At 42.3% G+C, this 8241-nt stretch overlaps 1 non-coding gene across 1 annotated transcript; it reads right to left on the bottom strand.

Moving 5' to 3' along the window:
• Window positions 1-5461: 5461 nt before the first annotated feature.
• Window positions 5462-5535, bottom strand: TRNAW-CCA. The gene has a single exon. It is a non-coding gene; the product is annotated as a tRNA-Trp (tRNA).
• Window positions 5536-8241: the final 2706 nt, after the last annotated feature.

Raw genomic sequence — 8241 nt, 5'->3', positions numbered from 1 at the left:
AACTCAGACTATCTAGATGTGCCATCTTTCTAACCACGTTCATTTGTTGTATTGTATGATCAGTAGGGAAGGGAGCCTTTGATAAAGGGACCCCCAACCAAGAAATCTACTGCCTTAGAGCAACAGTCAAGCTCGTATTGCAGAACTAGAACATTTCTTTGATTGATAGGTTAGATAGGAAGCAGGCAAGCAAACCAAGTTATAGGTTTGGAAGTTAGAACTAGGCGATCTTGATTAGTAGATTGCCAACTTCTTCTTCTTCTGATAGGAATCTTCCCTTTATTAGGTGGCTATTCCTTTCGTACCAGGTAGCCCCTAAACCCGAGCTCAGTCAAGAGCGGCATATGAATCCCGCTGCAATCCCTCCTGCGCTGGTGGAGAAAAAGGGGCAAAATCTCAGTGGCCGACCTAATATGTTTGCTCCACTACCCGAATCTATTCCCCTTAATCCTCAGAAGTGAAGCTTTGAGTTGAGACTAGACTACAGATTCTAGTATAGAAAGACCAGCGGCAACATCTGCTACAGAAGCTACCATCTGTTAGAACTCCCAATGGACATTTGAAGCAAGGCTGTTTTTTCATAAGTTGATAAAAGGAGAGAGCAGCTTAATGAGAGAAGTAGCAGTGAGGGCGCTAAGCAGGTGTCAAGTTAATTGTAAAAAACGCTTCCTTAAGCTCATCGATGTGTACTCCTTGGCTGTTCAAGAAAGGGCGAAGGGTAACTATTTCCACTACGGGGGTCCTTCAGGCCTCTTTCATCCAGCCTTCCTGTTCCCTTGCCATTCACATACTTTTTGATGAACTAATATAACTTCCCCAGCCGGGCTCTTCTTTTGAGCTCATCTTTGAGTTGCAAGCACTCTATTTTGGTGTGACCCAGACTGTCCCATAAGCAGTAGGGACCACGAGTGAGCTTATTTCGTGATCGGCTAGTAGATCCTCATTTCTTCTTCTTTGCAAAGGATGTTAGGTTTTTCGAATCACCGATTCCATCGATCGAGAAAGTAAGCAGCAGGCACGAGTAGACCGTCTTTTACGGCCGATTGAGACTGTCTTCCCTAGAAATAGAACGCTCTTTGACGAGAAAGTTTCCTTTTTCTGGGTAAGAAGAGGGTTTTTAAAAACCGTCGACCAAGACCTTCTCCAAGCAATCGAACTCTTCCTTTCTTTCTATAGCCACTCTTTGGCCTTGAGACTCGCCCTTTTCTCATCAACATCTCGACTTCGCTCGTTGTTTTAGGTGGTATTTCCCGAGGCGAGGGTAAATATGTGCATCCATTTCGGTCAGGAAACGACAATGACTCTTCTTCTTCCGGGAAGCTATGGGCACCTCACAATTCTTAGACGACATTAGTGGAAGCGAACATTCGTAGCATTCATTGTCACCGATCATTGAAAAAAGTTTCTGAGTTCTCTTGTGAGATGAAAGAAATCATATCTCAACAGGGAAACAGGACCTGCCCAAGCACCTTCCCGAGATCGGACTCGAGGGAAGGTAAGACCGGAACGAGGTCTAGCCCTAGTGGAGGCCACCCTCGCACGGAAAGCAAGCACTTACAAAAGTAGGATGCCCCTCCTATTACTCCCTGAAAGCCCAGCAAGTGATGAATCCTTTACCCTTGCTCATATTCTGGAAAATCTTCCCATGTCATAAACCTTCCATTCAGTATAGGTAAACCATTTAGGGAGAATGGGTTTTTCGGTCTTTCTCACGTGTTTTTTTTCGCTCGTCAAATGTTTACCTATCTTCCGCGGAGAATGGTCGATCGGTTTTCTTCTTTTAAAGAACTTTGTAAATGAATGATCCAGAGAAAAGACAGAGAGATATTGACTTTTTTCACATCTGTAACGACATTCTATTCTCACATTATTTATTTATTTATCTTTTTATGCGATCGGAAAACGAATGAGATTAGAATGGCAATGACAATGGGAAGCAAGGCTGTAAGGTGGAGTGAATCCGGAAAGATTGCCTCAGTTCGAATTGTTCTCTGAAACTTGGGAACATGAAGTTGAAATCACTAGTAATCGTGCTGATAAGGTAACAAAATTTATTGATAGTTACACGGAATATGTAAATATCCTAAGTGAAATAAAACTTCGTAGAGAGAGATCATTTAGATCGTTTAGAATTTGCTTTTCCTTGAGCACCGACCAGAGGGGGAAGAGGTTTTTTTCCTCTAAAGGAGGCCTTAATGGTGTAGTGTATTTCGTTCTCTCGCTCTCCTCGCGGCGCTCCTTGCTCGCGGAGAGGCATACCGAAAAAAAAGACGACAGGTTTCTTTTCAATCAACACAAGCAGCAGGCGTAGCTTTTCATTCACTCGCTCTAAGCACGGGAATAGAATAAAGGTATGGGTCCCCCACCTTACCATCCGTTCTATCAGACCAATTGCTAAAGTATTCGATTTGAGTGTCCACAATCAGGAGATGGGCCTTTCTCAAATTGAACAGCCGGTATTGTGGCATTTCTAGGTTGGTGGGCACTTTCACCATTAAGCCATGGATGCTTTAGCGAGTGAACTAGGTTTTTATTTGAGAGCGAACTAGGTTTCTAGTGGTATTCCTTCTCGAGCTTCTATTTCTTCCGTTAAGGGAGATTCGGGAAAAGATGGAATAGGAAGACATGTTTCCAAAACGAACAAGATACGGGTAGAGAAGGGGAAGTTAGCAAAGTTGCTCATACGGGAAAGTGAACTCCTGGGTCTTTAACCAGGGGGGTTGCTCCGAGAAAAAATCCTTCCTATTCGTATTCGTATTTAATTGAAAGCGTAGGTTCGTAGTCATATATCGTAGGAATTATCATATTTCCTTGCGGAGGATATTTACTGCTACAGAACTACAGCATGGATCTATTATAAAAGAGAAATCACTTCAAACTCTTCTACTTACTCCTGTTTGGTTTGCTTCTGTTTTCAGTTGAACATTCTATGGAGGACCGAACCCACGTATGTGGCAAAATACGGGGATGACTTGTGGCTAGGGGTGAAAGGCCAACCAAGCATTTCGGACCATATAGAGTCATTTCTCCCCCACGATACCCTCCCATTGGCTCGGAAGCCGAAGCGATTCATGGTATTGATGGTCATAATAGAATTGAGATTTCTGTTTGGGGCTGGAAGTAGTATCCCTATCAAATTCCATGCTTCCTAAGTCAGTAGGATACCGTCAAAATCCATGCTTCCTAAGTTTCAGAATTCTGAAGAAGCTTCTAAATGGTATTCAGAAGCAAAAGAAGGTATTAGTAAAATGCTGGTTAATAACAAATTAGAGTTTTATTTATTGACAGCTTGCAGGAAACGTGATTCCAGGTACGCCCGTTCCTCTACATCGTTTGACTATCAAAGTCAGGTCAAATGTAGGTGAGTGTTGCTTCTTAGAAAACGTGTAGAATAGTCTCACCGGGAATAAAACCGGGAGGGGTTCGAATCCCCTCAGCAAGATGCGTGGCCATGGAATTCCAACCTCCATGACTGGCCCAAGGTTCCCTTCTCTTGTCGATTGCTAGCTTAGGAGGAGCCATAAGAACCCATCCGCAATCTCCCCCTAGAGATAATGGTCAATTTCATCGATCGAGGGAACACCGAGGTCGATGGAAACATTCCCTGGCAAGAGGGGTAATAGACTTGAGTTACAAAGGACAAGAAGGCACAGATTGTGGAAGATCTTCCGCTGCTTGGCGGAAGACACCACTGGGCGGATCCCACGGGGGTCCGTCCTGCGACAGTGACCGACGCGACGCTATACCAGAAAGGCCCCTCGGGGTGTTAGAAAGTGTTCCCGTCCCGATACCAAACCTAGCTTGAGATCGATCACAGGCATGTGGTGAACCATACCGAGAGAAAGAGCACTGAAATCAACCATATCGAGCACTGGTCTCACTCTACAAGTCAAGTTCGATGAGCTCTTAGCGGACCTATGCCTACTATCTACTAAGTGTGTGTGCTAGGGAAAGAAAGCAAGCTGAGCAGTCTTGCATGGATCCAAAAAGAAAACTAAAACCAACAATTCAACAACGTTGCAATGGGGAAGGGCGTAGCTGGTGTAAAACAAAAGCTATATCTTTTCTTCTTTGCTTGTAACTGATATCTGCGTGTGATATCCTACGAGGATCATATATTTTGAATAAGCGTATTCAGAAGTTGTATTTTTATAATGATTTACTCAGTACTTTAACTCGAAATATCCAAAAGCTTTTAGAGTCAGGTTTAGGTCTTCTTTTTGCTTGCGAGAATCCATCAACAGGGGTTTTATAGGGAGGTATTTATTCCATAAAGTTATCAAGTTACAGTGGAATTACCAACCGGACTGGCTTTCTCCAAGAGAGGGTTTTGTCTTTTCCACTTCCTCGCGCAAAGAAAAAAAAATAGAATCTCTTCTACGGCTCGAATCCGATCAAACTCTTCTCTTATATAGTTCTTATTTTTCCAGCTTTTGTTTGGTGTCCTCAGCCTGCTAACACCAGGCTGCAAGTCACTCTTCTTTGACTCAATAAACCAGTATTTCTCAACGCTCGGGAATCGGGTATCGGGGAAAAACCTTGGACAGCGTTCCTTGGATATCAAGGTTATGGGGCTTGGTTGGGCAACAGCGTCCTAAGTGAACTAAAACAATCTTATTCGAGCACACGCGGGACCCGCAGCAATGAAATTCACACAAGCGGCAATCATCCGAGCAGAGAATGGAGAAGGGAAATATACTTTAAATTGTTTTTCCAAATGAGAAAGCCTTTGGCAAACTCCTTGCAAATCCGTTTTTGCCGGGCACAATAGACAGTATTGGAGCGGGTCCAAGCAGATTAAAGAGGATGAGTTGTCAGAGACTGCTATTTATTCGAATTATTTCTGGTCTTTTCATTCTAATACTCTATCCGAGTGGAGTGAATTAGGTTATAGGAGGGATCGGTTGAGTGAATTAGGTTCTAACATAAACGAATGTGAATTTCAAACGGTGTGGATTCCCTATATATGGATGGTAGGAACACTTCAACTGCAGAGCCCTGAATGCATCAGTGAGGTTCTCTCTCTGAGAGAAAGAGAGGTTGCTAATCTCGGATCAGACGGCGTGTTGGTATTATTGATAAGGCTTGGATTAGCAAATTAGCACTGCTTGAGTTTAGGTATTCGAAATAGCAAAATACATAAATTATCTATCTAAAGTACGTCTCCAACTTATCTTGAGCCATCAGTTAGATTGAATGCAGCGCCCTGCCGACAGCTCCAAACTTTCAATTAGAATAAATCCGCCTAGAAAAAGTAATTCCTTTTATCGGCTCACCTATTTGCTGATGAATCTTAAAATATCCTACTGACTTAGGAAGCATGGATTTTGACGGTATCCTACTGACTTAGGAAGCATGGATTTCCTGCGAAGCATTCATAACCTCTACTAGTCTAGCTTGTTCCACATTTGGCCACTTTGTTAAGTTCTTTTTTTTTGATTTGACATAACAAGAACAGAATCACGCTCTGTAGGATTTGAACCTACGACATTGGGTTTTGGAGACCCACGTTCTACCGAACTGAACTAAGAGCGCTTTCTTACGACAGGAGATAAAGCAGTAAAGAAACCTTTTTTTTTAATTTTTTTTGTTAAAATTTTGGTTGGGAAGAGGCTTTTTTCCTCTAAAGGAGGCCTTAATGGTGTAGTGTATTTTTTCGATTTCGATCTTTACTTCTTTCTTGGATGCCTGAAGTTTGTGTTCGCATTTCATCAAAGGAAAAGTGGGCTGTACCTACCAAAAGTGTTTAAGGCTTAAACATGACATCCAAGACCTTATTGATTCAGGGAAAATTGAGCCGCCAAGGGCAAACCTATATTATTTAATCGTGGAAATGCCATGTCAGGTGCACCTATCAGAATCGGAACAAACCAATTCCCAAATCCACCTATCATCGCTGGCATAACCATAAAAAAGATCATTAAAAAAGCGTGAGCCGTTATTAAAACATTATAAAGTTGATGATTCGCACCAAGAATTTGATCGCCGGGTCGATTGAATAGCTCTATTTGTAGTCTTCTTTGTTTTTGAGAAAGTGCTGACCTGGTTACTGTCTCGAAAGGCTTGTATTGTTTTTCAAATAGGTTGGTATACTACTCTTGACATTAAACTACCAGACATCACCTCAAGGGGGTTTACGCGGGGGTGCTAACTTTAAGAGCAGCTAAGAAGTAGAGTCATCCCCGTGATAAGGTCTTCTTATAGCGTTAGTGCTGGGCACTTCTCTTTTAGCGCTTGCTGCTTGCGATACGATAATAGCTGTGTTATTGAGCGGGGGAAGGCAGATCCACTTTACGGGAAGGGGAAAGTCGACTAAAGTGGATCACTTCTCGACCACTTTCTTCTTTCTTTATGTTATGTTGGTTGGTTAGGACATGATCTACTATTTATTTTATTGCCCTGTGGGTCCTGTCCTTTTTTGGGGCTAGCTAGAATGAGGGCAAGCAAAGGGGAAAGAGCCATAGCATTCATGAGCAAAGCTCTAGGGGTGAAAACACAAGCTTTGTCCACCAACCTACCATGAAATGAACTCCGATCATCGCTTTCTCACAAACATCGATTGGAAGAGATCACTCGTCGTGTCCATCAGTGCATCCACCAGTGTATTTGTGGTGTATCCCGAACTCCCGGGCGGATGAGCCATTACAATATCCCCCCCTGTCGCAGCAGCTGCGGATTCCACACAAAAAAAAAGACTTAGTATGAAAATTGAATTCAAAGAAATGCTTGGCGATGGCGATAACTGTTTGTTTATTTGCAGATCAAAATCTATTTCTTTAGGAGGCTCCGCTTCCTCGTCTTGCTTCTACTTTGCTTGTTTGCGCGAAGGCTTAGAGTCCATTTCGCTAGGTCCAAATTCGTCAAAGCGAAAGATCTGATCCAACGGAAATCCCGCATATTGAGCGCTATCCCACTAGGTAATTGCATATTATACCCAAGCGTTACTTTGACGTACTTGGACTTTATATTATAAGCGTACTGCTCCAGCAATACGTATAAGCCATACATTAGCAGAGATATCTCCTCTATTCTTGGATAGGGGTCTCTCAAATGTAGCAGGTGCAAAGGAATATGTGTTATTTAGATTAACATCTCAACACAATATTGGCGTTTTGCATTTACTTTTTCTTTGATTTGTCTTGTATTCCCGAAGAGACAGGGAAAGCTTTACCAGTTGTGCGGACGGATTAGCCTTAATTAACTTATTAGTAAGTAAGATCTAGTTTTGTCGGACAACCTCGCTCTCTGCCAACAGTGGCCAATTTAGTAGGATAGAATGTTTAGTAGAGGCTAGTGGAACGTTACATGAATAGTAGCTGGCCGCGCCTGCCTAGGAATCTCACCGGTGAAGTTAGAGCTCTATAACAAGCGATGAGGTTGCTCGAAACGGATCAAAGGAGTATTAAACGTTCCCACCTGCAACTACGAAATAGGCTAGATGACCAGAAATTGAAGATGAAATAGCTGGTCCAGCAATTACATTTCAGAGGTCTGGCACCACATTGCTTTAGAGTAAGTAATTTCCTGGATAGGAGTATTCTTGAAAAATAAATTGCGCACCAGATCGATGGCTTCAGCCAGATTCACGCGTCCAAGTATGGAAGGCATAAGAAGACCCTCTCTTTCTAAAGTGGTACGATTATTCTTAATGAATTCCAAGACCTTCTTATTTATCTTAAATCCTTGCTTTTGAAGACCATTTAATATTTGACACATTTCTGCAGATTTAGATGGGTCCATTTTCCCAATATGCTGTATTCCTAAAGATTCCTTAACTCTTAATAATTTCGTTAATGAAAAATATTGATTTTCTTTTGTCATCCAACTACCCGCTATTGGGGTAACAATCCAATTACGATTTCGTAAATCGGGATTTTTCAAAAGGGGTGCTCTCCTATCTTTTGATTAGGAAAGCGGCACATACCAGGGGGTAGCGACTGTTTATTAAAATACAGGACTCTGCACTAAAAAATCCCGATTGGAAAGAGAGAAACTTGACACGCTATAGTGACAGGCGAGGGTGAGCGAACCCCGTTAGCTACAATTCTATATCTTCTTTTTGTACCCCTGCCTTATCACTACAGCCACGGATTGAGTGAAAGCCGCCCAAATGAAGATAACATAAACGAATGTGAATTTCAAACGAAAAGGCACTATTCAGCTCCTGCTTGATCTTATCATTCTGCTCTTTCTTCTCCAGCTTTTTATTAGAATAGTGCCTTTTCGTTTGAAATTCACATT

Source organism: Setaria italica, chromosome III (assembly GCF_000263155.2).
Source record: "Setaria italica strain Yugu1 chromosome III, Setaria_italica_v2.0, whole genome shotgun sequence".
NCBI lineage: Eukaryota > Viridiplantae > Streptophyta > Magnoliopsida > Poales > Poaceae > Setaria > Setaria italica.
Note: the sequence above shows the minus strand (reverse complement) of the source record. Positions and strands in the feature narration are given on the sequence as shown.